Source organism: Prunus avium, chromosome 7 (genome assembly GCF_965620075.1).
Source record: "Prunus avium chromosome 7, drPruAviu1.hap1.1, whole genome shotgun sequence".
Lineage (NCBI taxonomy): Eukaryota > Viridiplantae > Streptophyta > Magnoliopsida > Rosales > Rosaceae > Prunus > Prunus avium.
Genome location: NC_142290.1, coordinates 12,306,815 through 12,325,035, shown reverse-complemented (window position 1 = coordinate 12,325,035; position 18,221 = coordinate 12,306,815). Strand labels below are relative to the sequence as shown.

Genomic DNA, 18,221 nt, shown 5'->3' with positions numbered 1-18,221 from the left:
TTTGCGAAGTTTTGAGTGAAATCCAATCGTTAGAAGTATGGAATACACCAACCACTCCCATTAGGAACGAACTGCCGTTGAACTTGAATTGTCCAATTTCTACCACCTATTGATTTCGGATCGAACCCCAAACTTGGGCAACATCATAATATGGTGGGAGGAGTCATTTGGTGAGTTTTGAGTGAAATCCAATCGCTAGAAGTATGGAATACACCAACCACTCCCATTAGGAACGAACTGCCGTTCAACTTGAATTGTCCAATTTCTAACACCTATTGATTTCGGATCGAGCCCAAAACTTGGGCAACATCATAATATGGTGGGAGGAGTCATTTGGTTAGTTTTGAGTGAAATCCAATCCCTAGAAGTATGGAATGCAGCAACCACTCCAATTAGGAACGAACTGCCGTTGAACTTGAATTGTCCAATTTCTCACACCTATTGATTTCGGATCGAGCCCAAAACTTGGGCAACATCATAATATGGTGGGAGGAGTCAATTGGTGAGTTTTGATTGAAATCCAATCTCTAGAAGTATGGAATACACCAACCTCTCCAGTTAGGAACGAATTGCCGTGAAACTTGAATTGTCTAATTTGGAACACCTATTGATTTCGGATCGAGCCCAAAACTTGGGCAACATCATAATATGGTGGGAGGAGTCATTTGGTGAGTTTTGAGTGAAATCCAATCGCTAGAAGTATGGAATACACCAACCACTCCAATTTGGAACGAACTGCCGTTGAACTTGAATTGTCCAATTTGGAACACCAATTGATTTCGTATCGAGCCCAAAACTTGGGCAACATCATAATATGGTGGGAGGAGTCATTTGGGGAGTTTTGAGTGAAATCCAATCGCTAGAAGTATGGAATACACCAACCACTCCAATTTGGAACGAACTGCCGTTGAACTTGAATTGTCCAATTTGGAACACCTATTGATTTCGGATCGAGCAAAAAACTTGGGGAACAACAAAATATGGTGGGAGGAGTCATTTGGTGAGTTTTGAGTGAAATCCAATCGCTGGACGTATGGAATACACCAACCACTCCAATTACGAACGAATTGCCGTTGAACTTGAATTGTCCAATTTGGAACAACTATTGATTTTGGATCGAGCCCAAAACTTGGGCAACATCGTAATATGGTGGGAGGAGTCATTTGGCGAGTTTTGAGTGAAATCAAATCGCTAGAAGTACGGAATACACCAACCACTCCAGTTAGGAACGAACTGCCGTTGAACTTGAATTGTCCAATTCGGAACACCTGTTGATTTCGGATCGAGCCCAAAACTTGGGCAACATCATAATATGGTGGGAGGAGTCATTTGGTGAGTAATGAGTGAAATCCAATCGCTAGAAGTATGGAATTTACCAACCACTCCAGTTAGGAACGAACTGCCGTTGAAGTTGAATTGTCCAATTCGGAACACCTATTGATTTCGGATCGAGCCCATAACTTGGCCAACATCATAATATGGTGGGAGGAGTCATTTGGTGAGTATTGAGTGAAATCCAATCGCTAGAAGTATGGAATACACCAACCACTCCAGTTAGGAACGAACTGCCGTTGAACTTGAATTGTCCAATTTGGAACACCTATTGATTTCGGATCGAGCCCAAAACTTGGGCAACATCATAATATGGTGGGAGGAGTCATTTGGTGAGTTTTGAGTGAAATCTAATCGCTAGAAGTATGGAATACACCAACCACTCCAATTAGGAACGAGCCGCCGTTGAATTGAATTGTCCAATTTGGAACACCTACTGATTTTGGATCGAGCCCAAAACTCGGGCAACAACACAATATGGTGGGAGGAGTCGTTTGGTGAGTTTTGAGTGAAATCCAATCGCTAGAAGTATGGAATACACCAACCACTCCAATTAGGAACGATCTGCCGTTGAACTTTAATTGTCCAATTTGAAACACCTATTGATTTCGGATCGAGCCCAAAACTTGGGCAACATCATAATATGGTGGGAGTAGTCATTTGGAGAGTTTTGAGTGAAATCCAATCTCTAGAAGTATGGAATACACCAACCACTCCAATTAGGAACGACCTGCCGTTGAACTTGAATTGTCCAATTTCTCACGCCTATTGATTTCGGATCGAGCCCCAAACTTGGGCAACATCATAATATGGTGGGAGGAGTCGTTTGGTGAGTTTTGAGTGAAATCCAATCGCTAGAAGTATGGAATACACCAACCACTCCAATGAGGAACGAACTGCCGTTGAACTTGAATTGTCCAATTTCTCACACCTATTGATTTCGGATCGAGCCCAAAACTTGGGCAACATCATAATATGGTGGGAGGAGTCATTTGGTGAGTTTTGAGTGAAATCCATTCGCTAGAAGTATGGAATACACCAACCACTCCAATTTGGAACGAACTGCCGTTGAACTTGAGTTGTCCAATTTCTCACACCTATTGATTTCGGATCGAGCCCCAAACTTGGGCAACATCATAGTATGGTGGGAGGAGTCATTTGGCGAGTTTTGAGTGAAATCAAATCGCTAGAAGTACGGAATACACCAACCACTCCAGTTAGGAACGAACTGCCGTTGAACTTGAATTGTCCAATTCGGAACACCTGTTGATTTCGGATCGAGCCCAAAACTTGGGCAACATCATAATATGGTGGGAGGAGTCATTTGGTGAGTAATGAGTGAAATCCAATCGCTAGAAGTATGGAATTTACCAACCACTCCAGTTAGGAACGAACTGCCGTTGAAGTTGAATTGTCCAATTCGGAACACCTATTGATTTCGGATCGAGCCCATAACTTGGCCAACATCATAATATGGTGGGAGGAGTCATTTGGTGAGTATTGAGTGAAATCCAATCGCTAGAAGTATGGAATACACCAACCACTCCAGTTAGGAACGAACTGCCGTTGAACTTGAATTGTCCAATTTGGAACACCTATTGATTTCGGATCGAGCCCAAAACTTGGGCAACATCATAATATGGTGGGAGGAGTCATTTGGTGAGTTTTGAGTGAAATCTAATCGCTAGAAGTATGGAATACACCAACCACTCCAATTAGGAACGAGCCGCCGTTGAATTGAATTGTCCAATTTGGAACACCTACTGATTTTGGATCGAGCCCAAAACTTGGGCAACAACACAATATGGTGGGAGGAGTCGTTTGGTGAGTTTTGAGTAAAATCCAATCGCTAGAAGTATGGAATACACCAACCACTCCAATTAGGAACGATCTGCCGTTGAACTTTAATTGTCCAATTTGAAACACCTATTGATTTCGGATCGAGCCCAAAACTTGGGCAACATCATAATATGGTGGGAGTAGTCATTTGGAGAGTTTTGAGTGAAATCCAATCTCTAGAAGTATGGAATACACCAACCACTCCAATTAGGAACGACCTGCCGTTGAACTTGAATTGTCCAATTTCTCACGCCTATTGATTTCGGATCGAGCCCCAAACTTGGGCAACATCATAATATGGTGGGAGGAGTCGTTTGGTGAGTTTTGAGTGAAATCCAATCGCTAGAAGTGTGGAATACACCAACCACTCCAATGAGGAACGAACTGCCGTTGAACTTGAATTGTCCAATTTCTCACACCTATTGATTTCGGATCGAGCCCAAAACTTGGGCAACATCATAATATGGTGGGAGGAGTCATTTGGTGAGTTTTGAGTGAAATCCATTCGCTAGAAGTATGGAATACACCAACCACTCCAATTTGGAACGAACTGCCGTTGAACTTGAGTTGTCCAATTTCTCACACCTATTGATTTCGGATCGAGCCCAAAATTTGGGCAACATCATAATATGGTGGGAGGAGTCATTTGGTGAGTTTTGAGTGAAATCCATTCGCTAGAAGTACGGAATACACCAACCACTCCAGTTTGGAACGAACTGCCGTTGAACTTGAATTGTCCAATTCGGAACACCTGTTGATTTCGGATCGAGCCCAAAACTTGGGCAACATCATAATATGGTGGGAGGAGTCATTTTGTGAGTTTTGAGTGAAATCCAATCGCTAGAAGTATGGAATATACCAACCACTCCAATTAGGAACGAACTGCCGTTGAACTTGAATTGTCCAATTTCTCACACCTATTGATTTCGGATCGAGCCCAAAATTTGGGCAACATCATAATATGGTGGGAGGAGTCATTTGGTGAGTTTTGAGTGAAATCCATTCGCTAGAAGTATGGAATACACCAACCACTCCAATTTGGAACGAACTGCCGTTGAACTTGAATTGTCAAATTTTTCACACCTATTGATTTCGGATCGAGCCCAAAACTTGGGCAACATCATAATATGGTGGGAGGAGTCATTTGGTTAGTTTTGAGTGAAATCCAATCGCTAGAAGTATGGAATATGCCAACCACTCCAATTAGGAACAAACTGCCGTTGAACTCTAATTGTCAAATTTGGAAAACCTAAAGATTTCGGATCGAGCCCAAAACTTGGGCAACATCGTAATATGGTGGGAGGAGTCAATTGGTGAGTTTTGAGTGAAATCCAATCGCTAGAAGTATGGAATACACCAACCACTCCAATTAGGAACGAACTTCCGTTGAATTTGAATTGTCCAATTTCTCAAACCTATTGATTTCGGATCGAGCCCAAAACTTGGGCAACATCATAATATGGTGGGTGGAGTCAATTGGTGAGGTTTGAGTGAAATCCAATCGCTAGAAGTATGGAACCACTCCAATTAGGAACGAACTGCCGTTGAACTTGAATTGTCCAATTTGGAACACCTACTGATTTCGGATCGAGCCCAAAACTTGGGCAACATCCTAATATGGTGGGAGGAGTCAATTGGTGAGTTTTGAGTGAAATCCAATCGCTAGAAGTATGGAATACACCAACCACTCCAATTAGGAACGAACTGCCGTTGAAATTTAATTGTCCAATTTCTCACACCTTTTGAATTCGGATCGAGCCCAAAACTTGGGCAACAACATAATATGGTGGGAGGAGTCATCTGGTGTGTTTTGAGTGAAATCGAATCCCTAGAAGTATGGAATACACCAACCACTCCAATTAGGAATGAACTGCCGTTGAACTTGAATTGTCCAATTTCTCACACCTATTGATTTTGGATCGAGCCCAAAACTTGGGCAACCTCATAATATGGTGGGAGGAGTCATTTTGTGAATTTTGAGTGAAATCCAATCTTTAGAAGTATGGAATACACCAACCGCTCCAATTAGGAACGAACTGCCGTTGAACTTGAATTGTCCAATTTGGAACACCTATTGATTTCGGATCGAGCCCAAAACTTGGGCAACATCCTAATATGGTGGGAGGAGTCAATTGGTGAGTTTTGAGTGAAATCCAATCGCTAGAAGTATGGAATACACCAACCTCTCCAATTAGGAACGAACTTCCGTTGAATTTGAATTGTCCAATTTCTCAAACCTATTGATTTCGGATCGAGCCCAAAACTTGGGCAACATCATAATATGGTGGGTGGAGTCAATTGGTGAGGTTTGAGTGAAATCCAATCGCTAGAAGTATGGAACCACTCCAATTAGGAACGAACTACCGTTGAACTTGAATTGTCCAATTTGGAACACCTATTGATTTCGGATCGAGCCCAAAACTTGGGCAACATCCTAATATGGTGGGAGGAGTCAATTGGTGAGTTTTGAGTGAAATCCAATCGCTAGAAGTATGGAATACACCAACCACTCCAATTAGGAACGAACTGCCGTTGAACTTTAATTGTCCAATTTCTCACACCTATTGAATTCGGATCGAGCCCAAAACTTGGGCAACATCATAATATGGTGGGAGGAGTCATCTGGTGAGTTTTGAGTGAAATCCAATCCCTAGAAGTGTGGAATACACCAACCACTCCAATTAGGAATGAACTGCCGTTGAACTTGAATTGTCCAATTTCTCACACCTATTGATTTTGGATCGAGCCCAAAACTTGGGCAACATCATAATATGGTGGGAGGAGTCATTTTGTGAATTTTGAGTGAAATCCAATCTTTAGAAGTATGGAATACACCAACCACTCCAATTAGGAACGAACTGCCGTTGAACTTAAATTGTCCAATTTCTCACACCTATTGATTTCGGATCGAGCCCAAAACTTGGGCAACATCATAATACGGTGGGAGGAGTCATTTGGTGAGTTTTGAGTGAAATCCGATCCCTAGAAGTATGGAATACACCAACCACCCCAATTAGGAACGAACTGCCGTTGAACTTGAATTGTCCAATTTGGAACACCTATTGATTTCGTATCGAGCCCAAAACTTGGGCAACATCATAATATGGTGGGAGGAGTCGTTTGGTTAGTTTTGAGTGAAATCCAATCGCTTGAAGTATGGAATACACCAACCACAGCAATTAGGAACGAACTGCCGTTGAACTTGAATTGTCCAATTTGGAACACCTATTGATGTCGGATCGAGCCCAAAACTTGGGCAACATCCAAATATGGTGGGAGGAGTCATTTGGTGAGTTTTGAGTGAAATCCAATCGCTTGAAGTATGGAATACACCAACCACTCCAATTAGGAACGAACTGCCGTTGAACTTGAATTGTCCAATTTGGAACACCTATTGATTTCGGATCGAGCCCAAAACTTGGGCAACACCATAATATGGTGGGAGGAATCATTTGGTGAGTTTTGGGTGAAATCCAATCGCTAGAAGTATGGAATACACCAACCACTCCAATTAGGAATGAACTGCCGTTGAACTTGAATTGTCCAATTTCTCACACCTATTGATTTCGGATCAAGCCCCAAACTTGGGCAACATCATAATATGGTGGGAGGAGTCATTTGGTGAGTTTTGAGTGAAATCCAATCGCAAGAAGTATGGAATACACCAACCACTCCAATTAGGAACGAACTTCCGTTGAATTTGAATTGTCCAATTTCTCAAACCTATTGATTTCGGATCGAGCCCAAAACTTGGGCAACATCATAATATGGTGGGAGGAGTCATTTGGTGAGTTTTGAGTGAAATCCAATCGCTAGAAGTATGGAACCACTCCAATTAGGAACGAACTGCCGTTGAACTTGAATGGTCCAATTTCTCACACCTATTGATTTCGGATCGAGCCCCAAACTTGGGCAACATCATAATATGGTGGGAGGAGTCGTTGGGTGAGTTTTGAGTGAAATCCAATCGCAAGAAGTATGGAATAAACCAACCACTCCAATTAGGAACGAACTTCCGTTGAACTTGAATTGTCCAATTTCTCACACCTATTGATTTCGGATCGAGCCCAAAACTTGGGCAACATCATAATATGGTGGGAGGAGTCATTTGGTGAGTTTTGAGTGAAATCCAATCGTTAGAAGTATGGAATACACCAACCACTCCAATTAGGTACGAACTGCCGTTGAACTTGAATTGTCCAATTTGGAACACCTATTGATTTCGGATCGGGCCCAAAACATGGGCAACATCGTAATATGGGGCGATGAGTCATTTGGTGAGTTTTGAGTTAAATCCAATCGCTAGAAGTATGGAATACACCAACCACTCCAATTTGGAACGAACTGCCGTTGAACTCTAGTTGTCAAATTTAGAAGACCTATTGATTTCAGATCGAGCCCAAAACTTGGGCAACATCATAATATGGTGGGAGGAGTCATTTGGTGAGTTTTGAGTGAAATCCAATCGCTAGAAGTATGGAATACACCAACCACTCCAATTAGGAACGAACTGCCGTTGAACTTGAATTGTCCAATTTCTCACACCTATGGATTTCGGATCGAGCCCAAAACTTGGGCAACATCATAATATGGTGGGAGGAGTCATTTTGTGAGTTCTGAGTGAAATCCAATCGCTAGAAGTATGGAATACACCAAGCACTCCAATTGGGAACGAACTGCCGTTGAACTTGAATTGTCCAATTTGGAACACCTATTGATTTCAGATCGAGCCCAAAACTTGGGCAACATCATAATATGGTGGGAGGAGTCATTTGGTGAGTTTTGAGTGAAATCCAATTGCTAGAAGTATGGAATACACCAACCACACCAATTAGGAACGAACACCCGTCGAACTTGAATTGTCCAATTTGGAACACCTATTGATTTCGGATCGAGCCCAAAACTTGGGCAACATCATAATATGGTGGGAGGAGTCATTTGGTGAGTTTCGAGTGAAATCCAATCACTAGAAGTATGGAATACACTAACCACTACAATTAGGAACGAACTGCCGTTGAACTTGAATTCTCCAATTTCTCACACCTATTGATTTCGGATCGAGCCCAAAACTTGGGCAACATCATAATATGGTGGGAGGAGTCATTTAGTGAGTTTTGAGTGAAATCCAATCGCTAGAATTATGGAATACACCAACCACTCCAATTAGGAACGAACTGCCGTTGAACTTGAATTGTCCAATTTCTCACACCTATTGATTTCGGAACGAGCCCCAAACTTGGGCAACATCATAATATGGTGGGAGGAGTCATTTGGTGAGTTTTGAGTGAAATCCAATCGCTAGAATTATGGAATACACCAACCACTCCAATTAGGAACGAATTGCCGTTGAACTTGAATTGTCCAATTTGGAACACCTATTGATTTCGGATCGAGCCCAAAACTTTGGCAACATCATAATATGGTGGGAGGAGTCATTTGGTGAGTTTTCAGTGAAATCCAATCGTTAGAATTATGGAATACACCAACCACTCCAATTAGGAACGAACTGCCGTTGAACTTGAATTGTCTAATTTGGAACACCTATTGATTTCGGATCGAGCCCAAAACTTGGGCAACATCATACTATGGTGGGAGGAGTCATTTGGTGGCTTTTCAGTCGAATCCAATCGCTAGAAGTATGGAATACACCAACCACTCCAATTAGGAACGAACTGCCGTTGAACTTGAATTGTCCAATTTCTCACACCTATTGATTTCGGATCGAGCCCAAAACTTGGGCAACATCATAATATGGTGGGAGGAGTCATTTGGTTAGTTTTGAGTGAAATCCAATCGCTAGAAGTGTGGAATACACCAACCACTCCAATTAGGAACGAACTGCCGTTGAACTTGGATTGTCCAATTTCCCACACCTATTGATTTCAGATCGAGCCCAAAACATGGGCAACATCATAATAAGGTGGGAGGAGTTTTGAGTGAAATCCAATCGCTAGAAGTATGGAATACACCAACCACTCCAATTAGGAACGAACTGCCGTTGAACTTGAATTGTCCAATTTCCCACACCTATTGATTTCGGATCGAGCCCAAAATTTGGGCAACATCATAATATGGTGGGAGGAGTCATTTGGTTAGTTTTGAGTGAAATCCAATCGCTAGAAGTGTGGAATACACCAACCACTCCAATTAGGAACGAACTGCCGTTGAACTTGAATTGTCCAATTTCTCACACCTATTGATTTCGGATGGAGCCCAAAGGTTGGGCAACATCATAATGTGGTGGGAGGAGTCATTTGGTTTGTTTTGAGTGAAATCCAAAAGCTAGAAGTATGGAATACACTAACCACTACAATTAGGAACGAACTGCCGTTGAACTTGAATTCTCCAATTTCTCACACCTATTGATTTCGGATGGAGCCCAAAACTTGGGCAACATCATAATATGGTGGGAGGAGTCATTTAGTGAGTTTTGAGTGAAATCCAATCGCTAGAATTATGGAATACACCAACCAGTCCAATTAGGAACGAACTGCCGTTGAACTTGAATTGTCCAATTTCCCACACCTATTGATTTCGGAACGAGCCCAAAACTTGGGCAACATCATAATATGGTGCGAGGAGTCATTTGGTGAGTTTTGAGTGAAATCCAATCGCTAGAATTATGGAATACACCAACCACTCCAATTAGGAACGAACTGCCGTTGAACTTGAATTGTCCAATTTCTCACACCTATTGATTTCGGATCGAGCCCAAAACTTGGGCAACATCATAATATGGTGGGAGGAGTCATTTGGTTAGTTTTGAGTGAAATCCAATCGCTAGAAGTGTGGAATACACCAACCACTCCAGTTAGGAACGAACTGCCGTTGAACTTGGATTGTCCAATTTCCCACACCTATTGATTTCAGATCGAGCCCAAAACATGGGCAACATCATAATAAGGTGGGAGGAGTTTTGAGTGAAATCCAATCGTTAGAAGTATGGAATACACCAACCACTCCAATTAGGAACGAACTACCGTTGAACTTAAATTGTCCAATTTCTCACACCTATTGATTTCGGATCGAGCCCAAAACTTGGGCAACATCATAATACGGTGGGAGGAGTCATTTGGTGAGTTTTGAGTGAAATCCGATCCCTAGAAGTATGGAATACACCAACCACCCCAATTAGGAACGAACTGCCGTTGAACTTGAATTGTCCAATTTGGAACACCTATTGATTTCGTATCGAGCCCAAAACTTGGGCAACATCATAATATGGTGGGAGGAGTCGTTTGGTTAGTTTTGAGTGAAATCCAATCGCTTGAAGTATGGAGTACACCAACCACAGCAATTAGGAACGAACTGCCGTTGAACTTGAATTGTCCAATTTGGAACACCTATTGATGTCGGATCGAGCCCAAAACTTGGGCAACATCCAAATATGGTGGGAGGAGTCATTTGGTGAGTTTTGAGTGAAATCCAATCGCTTGAAGTATGGAATACACCAACCACTCCAATTAGGAACGAACTGCCGTTGAACTTGAATTGTCCAATTTCTCACACATATTGATTTCGGTTCAAGCCCCAAACTTGGGCAACATCATAATATGGTGGGAGGAGTCATTTGGTGAGTTTTGAGTGAAATCCAATCGCAAGAAGTATGGAATACACCAACCACTCCAATTAGGAACGAACTTCCGTTGAATTTGAATTGTCCAATTTCTCAAACCCATTGATTTCGGATCGAGCCCAAAACTTGGGCAACATCATAATGTGGTGGGAGGAGTCAATTGGTGAGTTTTGAGTGAAATCCAATCGCTAGAAGTACGGAATACACCAACTACTCCAATTAGGAACGAACTGCCGTTGAACTTGAATTGTCCAATTTCTCACACCTATTGATTTCGGATCGAGCTCAAAACTTGGGCAACATCATAATATGGTGGGAGGAGTCATTTGGTGCGTTTTGAGTGAAATCCAATCGCTAGAAGAATGGAATACACCAACCACTCCAATTAGGAACGAACTGCCGTTGAACTTGAATTGTCCAATTTCGAACACCTATTGATTTCGGATCGAGCCCAAAACTTGGGCAACATCATAATAAGGTGGGAGGAGTTTTGAGTGAAATCCAATCGCTAGAAGTATGAAATACACCAACCACTCCAATTAGGAACGAACTGCCGTTGAACTTGAATTGTCCAATTTCCCACACCTATTGATTTCGGAACGAGCCCAAAACTTGGGCAACATCATAATATGGTGGGAGGAGTCATTTGGTGAGTTTTGAGTGAAATCCAATCGCTAGAATTATGGAATACACCAACCACTCCAATTAGGAACGAATTGCCGTTGAACTTGAATTGTCCAATTTGGAACACCTATTGATTTCGGATCGAGCCCAAAACTTGGGCAACATCATAATATGGTGGGAGGAGTCATTTGGTGAGTTTTCAGTGAAATCCAATCGTTAGAATTATGGAATACACCAACCACTCCAATTAGGAACGAACTGCCGTTGAACTTGAATTGTCCAATTTCGAACACCTATTGATTTCGAATCGAGCCCAAAACATAGGCAACATCATAATATGGTGGGAGGAGTCACTTGGTGAGTTTTGAGAGAAATCTAGTCGCTAGAATTATGGAATACACCAACCACTCCAATTAGGAACGAACTGCCGTTGAACTTGAATTGTCCAATTTGGAACACCTATTGATTTCGGATCGAGCCCAAAACTTGGGCAACATCATAATGTGGTGGGAGGAGTCATTCGGTGAGTTTTGAGTGAAATCCAATCGCTAGAAGTGTGGAATACACCAACCACTCCAATTAGGAACGAACTGCCGTTGAACTTGAATTGTCCAATTTCCCACACCTATTGATTTCGGAACGAGCCCAAAACTTGGGCAACATCATAATATGGTGGGAGGAGTCATTTGGTGAGTTTTGAGTGAAATCCAATCGCTAGAATTATGGAATACACCAACCACTCCAATTAGGAACGAATTGCCGTTGAACTTGAATTGTCCAATTTGGAACAACTATTGATTTCGGATCGAGCCCAAAACTTGGGCAACATCATAATATGGTGGGAGGAGTCATTTGGTGAGTTTTCAGTGAAATCCAATCGTTAGAATTATGGAATACACCAACCACTCCAATTAGGAACGAACTGCCGTTGAACTTGAATTGTCTAATTTGGAACACCTATTGATTTCGGATCGAGCCCAAAACTTGGGCAACATCATACTATGGTGGGAGGAGTCATTTGGTGAGTTTTCAGTCAAATCCAATCGCTAGAAGTATGGAATACACCAACCACTCCAATTAGGAACGAACTGCCGTTGAACTTGAATTGTCCAATTTCTCACACCTATTGATTTCGGATCGAGCCCAAAACTTGGGCAACATCATAATATGGTGGGAGGAGTCATTTGGTTAGTTTTGAGTGAAATCCAATCGCTAGAAGTGTGGAATACACCAACCACTCCAATTAGGAACGAACTGCCGTTGAACTTGGATTGTCCAATTTCCCACACCTATTGATTTCAGATCGAGCCCAAAACATGGGCAACATCATAATAAGGTGGGAGGAGTTTTGAGTGAAATCCAATCGCAAGAAGTATGGAATACACCAACCACTCCAATTAGGAACGAACTGCCGTTGAACTTGAATTGTCCAATTTCCCACACCTATTGATTTCGGATCGAGCCCAAAATTTGGGCAACATCATAATATGGTGGGAGGAGTCATTTGGTTAGTTTTGAGTGAAATCCAATCGCTAGAAGTGTGGAATACACCAACCACTCCAATTAGGAACGAACTGCCGTTGAACTTGAATTGTCCAATTTCTCACACATATTGATTTCGGTTCAAGCCCCAAACTTGGGCAACATCATAATATGGTGGGAGGAGTCATTTGGTGAGTTTTGAGTGAAATCCAATCGCAAGAAGTATGGAATACACCAACCACTCCAATTAGGAACGAACTTCCGTTGAATTTGAATTGTCCAATTTCTCAAACCCATTGATTTCGGATCGAGCCCAAAACTTGGGCAACATCATAATGTGGTGGGAGGAGTCAATTGGTGAGTTTTGAGTGAAATCCAATCGCTAGAAGTACGGAATACACCAACCACTCCAATTAGGAACGAACTGCCGTTGAACTTGAATTGTCCAATTTCTCACACCTATTGATTTCGGATCGAGCTCAAAACTTGGGCAACAACATAATATGGTGGGAGGAGTCATTTGGTGCGTTTTGAGTGAAATCCAATCGCTAGAAGTATGGAATACACCAACCACTCCAATTAGGAACGAACTGCCGTTGAACTTGAATTGTCCAATTTCGAACACCTATTGATTTGGGATCGAGCCCAAAACTTGGGCAACATCATAATAAGGTGGGAGGAGTTTTGAGTGAAATCCAATCGCTAGAAGTATGAAATACACCAACCACTCCAATTAGGAACGAACTGCCGTTGAACTTGAATTGTCCAATTTCCCACACCTATTGATTTCGGAACGAGCCCAAAACTTGGGCAACATCATAATATGGTGGGAGGAGTCATTTGGTGAGTTTTGAGTGAAATCCAATCGCTAGAATTATGGAATACACCAACCACTACAATTAGGAACGAATTGCCGTTGAACTTGAATTGTCCAATTTGGAACACCTATTGATTTCGGATCGAGCCCAAAACTTGGGCAACAACATAATATGGTGGGAGGAGTCATTTGGTGAGTTTTCAGTGAAATCCAATCGTTAGAATTATGGAATACACCAACCACTCCAATTAGGAACGAACTGCCGTTGAACTTGAATTGTCTAATTTGGAACACCTATTGATTTCGGATCGAGCCCAAAACTTGGGCAACATCATACTATGGTGGGAGGAGTCATTTGGTGAGTTTTCAGTCAAATCCAATCGCTAGAAGTATGGAATACACCAACCCCTCCAATTAGGAACGAACTGCCGTTGAACTTGAATTGTCCAATTTCTCACACATATTGATTTCGGTTCAAGCCCCAAACTTGGGCAACATCATAATATGGTGGGAGGAGTCATTTGGTGAGTTTTGAGTGAAATCCAATCGCAAGAAGTATGGAATACACCAACCACTCCAATTAGGAACGAACTTCCGTGGAATTTGAATTGTCCAATTTCTCAAACCCATTGATTTCGGATCGAGCCCAAAACTTGGGCAACATCATAATGTGGTGGGAGGAGTCAATTGGTGAGTTTTGAGTGAAATCCAATCGCTTGAAGTACGGAATACACCAACCACTCCAATTAGGAACGAACTGCCGTTGAACTTGAATTGTCCAATTTCTCACACCTATTGATTTCGGATCGAGCTCAAAACTTGGGCAACATCATAATATGGTGGGAGGAGTCATTTGGTGCGTTTTGAGTGAAATCCAATCGCTAGAAGTATGGAATACACCAACCACTCCAATTAGGAACGAACTGCCGTTGAACTTGAATTGTCCAATTTCGAACACCTATTGATTTCGGATCGAGCCCAAAACTTGGGCAACATCATAATAAGGTGGGAGGAGTTTTGAGTGAAATCCAATCGCTAGAAGTATGAAATACACCAACCACTCCAATTAGGAACGAACTGCCGTTGAACTTGAATTGTCCAATTTCCCACACCTATTGATTTCGGAACGAGCCCAAAACTTGGGCAACATCATAATATGGTGCGAGGAGTCATTTGGTGAGTTTTGAGTGAAATCCAATCGCTTGAAGCATGGAATACACCAACCACTCCAATTAGGAACGAACTGCCGTTCAACTTGAATTGTCCAATTTCGAACACCTATTGATTTCGGATCGAGCCCAAAACTTGGGCAACATCATACTATGGTGGGAGGAGTCATTTGATGAGTTTTCAGTCAAATCCAATCGCTAGAAGTATGGAATACACCAACCACTCCAATTAGGAACGAACTGCCGTTGAACTTGAATTGTCCAATTTCTCACACCTATTGATTTCGGATCGAGCCCAAAACTTGGGCAACATCATAATATGGTGGGAGGAGTCATTTGGTTAGTTTCGAGTGAAATCCAATCGCTAGAAGTGTGGAATACACCAAGCACTCCAATTTGGAACGAACTGCCGTTGAACTTGGATTGTCCAATTTCCCACACCTATTGATTTCAGATCGAGCCCAAAACATGGGCAACATCATAATAAGGTGGGAGGAGTTTTGAGTGAAATCCAATCGCTAGAAGTATGGAATACACCAACCACTCCAATTAAGAACGAACTGCCGTTGAACTTGAATTGTCCAATTTCCCACACCTATTGATTTCGGATCGAGCCCAAAATTTGGGCAACATCATAATATTTCACTTTGATGATTGTGTCTGCAGTGGCCATGAATGGCCTGCCTAGGAGAATGGGATCAACACGATCTCCATTTGGATTGTCTTCCATGTCCATCACTACAAAATCAGCAGGGAGAATTAGTGTATTAACTTGAACTAGAATATCTTCTACAATACCTTTTGGATATTTTATAGAATGATCAGCTAGTTCAAGTCGCATTGAAGTGTTCTTCATCCCTTCTAAGCCAAGCTCTTGATAAACTGAATATGGCAAAACATTGATGCTTGCTCCCAAGTCCAACATGGCTCTTCCAACCTTCTTGCCTCCAATGTTAATGGGAATGTCAAAGCTGCCAGGATCATCTAGTTTTGGTGGAAGCTTCCTTTGCAACACAGCACTTACATTCTGGTCGAGCTTTACTCCTTCATTTGGAGCGAAATTGAGCTTGTGAGTTTTCAAGTCCTTGATGAATTTTCCATATGCAGGAATCCGTTCAATAAGATCAAGCAAAGGCAAATTGATATTAACTTTACTCAAAATATCATAAATCTCTTTAAAAGCCTTATCTTGCTTTGCTTTCTTAAGACGGCCTGGAAATGGAATCTGTGGAACATATGGAGCGGGTGGCATGTATCTATCTTCTTGAAGATGTGGTGGCACAAATTTGTCATCCCTTTTATGCAATTGGAATTGATCGGATTTCTGAGAATCTGATTTGGCCTTAGGAGCAGATTGAGAAGTTTTTAGTTGTTCTCCTTCCGTGGCCATGGTCTCCTCGTCTTTATCTTCTACAATCACAACATCATTTGAAAGATTAGAATTATCTTTATTATCAATGATCTTACCTGATCTGAGCACATGAATGGCCTTGGCTTCTGGGTTCTTTGGATTGATCTCAGTTTGGCTTGGCCATTTCCCAGGCACTCTTTGAGTTATTTCAGCAGCTATTTGGCCTAATTGGACTTCCAATTTGGAGATGGCAGCTTGTGTAGTTTGCTGAAAATTGGATTGGTTGATTGCCATCTGCTTCACTATATCTTCCAATGATGATGATGATTGTTGTGGCCTTTGGAATGAAGGGGGATTTGCTTGATTCTGGGTATTTCTCCATGAAAAGTTTGGATGATTCCTCCAACCTGGATTATAACTTTGAGAGTATGGATCATTTCTTGGACCTTGGTTGTAGGAATTTACCAACTTAGCTTGTTCTTGCACAAATTCTGGATATCCAGCCCCAAGTGGACAAGCTGTGGTAGCATGGTCATGAGATTCACAAATGCTACACACTTCCTTCGGAGGGCTTCTTGAGTTTAATGCAAGAAGAGCATCTAGCTTTTGTTCCAGTTTTGAAATCTGCATACTAGAAGCATCATTAGAACCACTAATAACACGTTTACCTCTTGTATCCGTATGTTGGGTCTCCATTGCTATCTCCTCAAAGAGTTCGTACGTTTCTTCTGGAGTTTTGGTTTTAAAAGAACCACCTGCAAAATTGGTGACTATATTATGACTAGAAGGGGTTAGTCCTTTATAAAACATACGCATTTGAAGCTTCAATGGAATCCCATGATGAGGACATTGGTTGAGCAACCCATTGAATTTCTCCCATGCTTCACAAAACGATTCATCATCTTGCTGTGCAAATAACAAGATCTTGTCCCTAAGCATGTCGGTCTTTTGCGTGGAGAAGTATTTTTCCAGGAACTTCTTTTGAATGGCAGACCATGTAGTGAGTGAACCAGGCTTCAAAGAATTCAACCAATACTTCGCCTTATCCTTTAAAGTGTATGGAAACACTCTCATTCGAAGTTGATCTTCTGTCACACCTGTCAAGGGAAAAGAACTCACAACATTAAAAATATCCTTTATATGAGTCAATGGATCTTCATTAGGTAAACCATAAAAGGAAGGCAGCATATTAAGATGAGAAGATTTAAGCTCATAATTTCGAGCTACAGTGGGCAGCAAAATGCTTGAAGGAGATGCTGGAATTGTTGGGATATCAAGTTCTCCCATGAACTCAATGGCAGCCATCATTTCTTCTTCTTCTTGGTCTGAACTTGCTTCCGAATTTGAAAGTGAAGAACCAGGAAGTTTAGTGTGGAGAGCAAGACTTGTAAATGTAGCAAGAGCTTGCTCTTTTGCAGTTGACAACTCCCTTTCTAGACGATTCTGAATTTCAGAGGTCACTCGTCTGGGTTGCAATGATGGTCCTGCGTTCAAAGATCTAGAACGTTGGAACGAAGACCTCACTTGTTCAAGTAATGGCTTTTTAGACATAAACTACCTGAAACAGAAAATTAGATTAATTAGAAACACTAAAAAGAATAGGGTAACCTTGGGCACATAACCAGGGAAGAACTTTCGTTCAGTCCCCGGCAACGGCGCCAAAATTTGTTGTTAATATTATGTTAACTCGCAATTGTACGGGGCAATTAGTAGTATAGCAAGACAAGTACGAGGTCGTACCCACGAAGACTGAGAAGTTAAAACTAGTTATGTACTTAGATTACCAAATTCAAGAAAGTAGGAGGTTATGTCTAAAACAGAATTTAAAACAAGAGTGGTTGTGATTGTTGAACAAAAGAAGCAAAATGAAATTGCAAACAAAAACAAGTAAACAAATGTAACAAAGAGTGGTTTTAAGAGTTGGAAAACAGATTTTGAGACTAGGGCATTCGAATCACCATAACAATTCAATTCTGGGTTATAAAGATTCAAGTAACAAGTCTAATTCAGATTCAAAGATTGATTCTAGCT

The 18,221-nt window shown here is 41.6% G+C and overlaps 1 non-coding gene across 1 annotated transcript; it reads left to right on the top strand.

Moving 5' to 3' along the window:
* The first annotated feature begins 17,022 nt into the window (after window positions 1–17,022).
* On the top strand, window positions 17,023–17,129 carry LOC148293011 (small nucleolar RNA R71). Its single transcript, XR_015825880.1, has one exon. It is a non-coding gene; the product is annotated as a small nucleolar RNA R71 (small nucleolar RNA).
* Window positions 17,130–18,221: the final 1,092 nt, after the last annotated feature.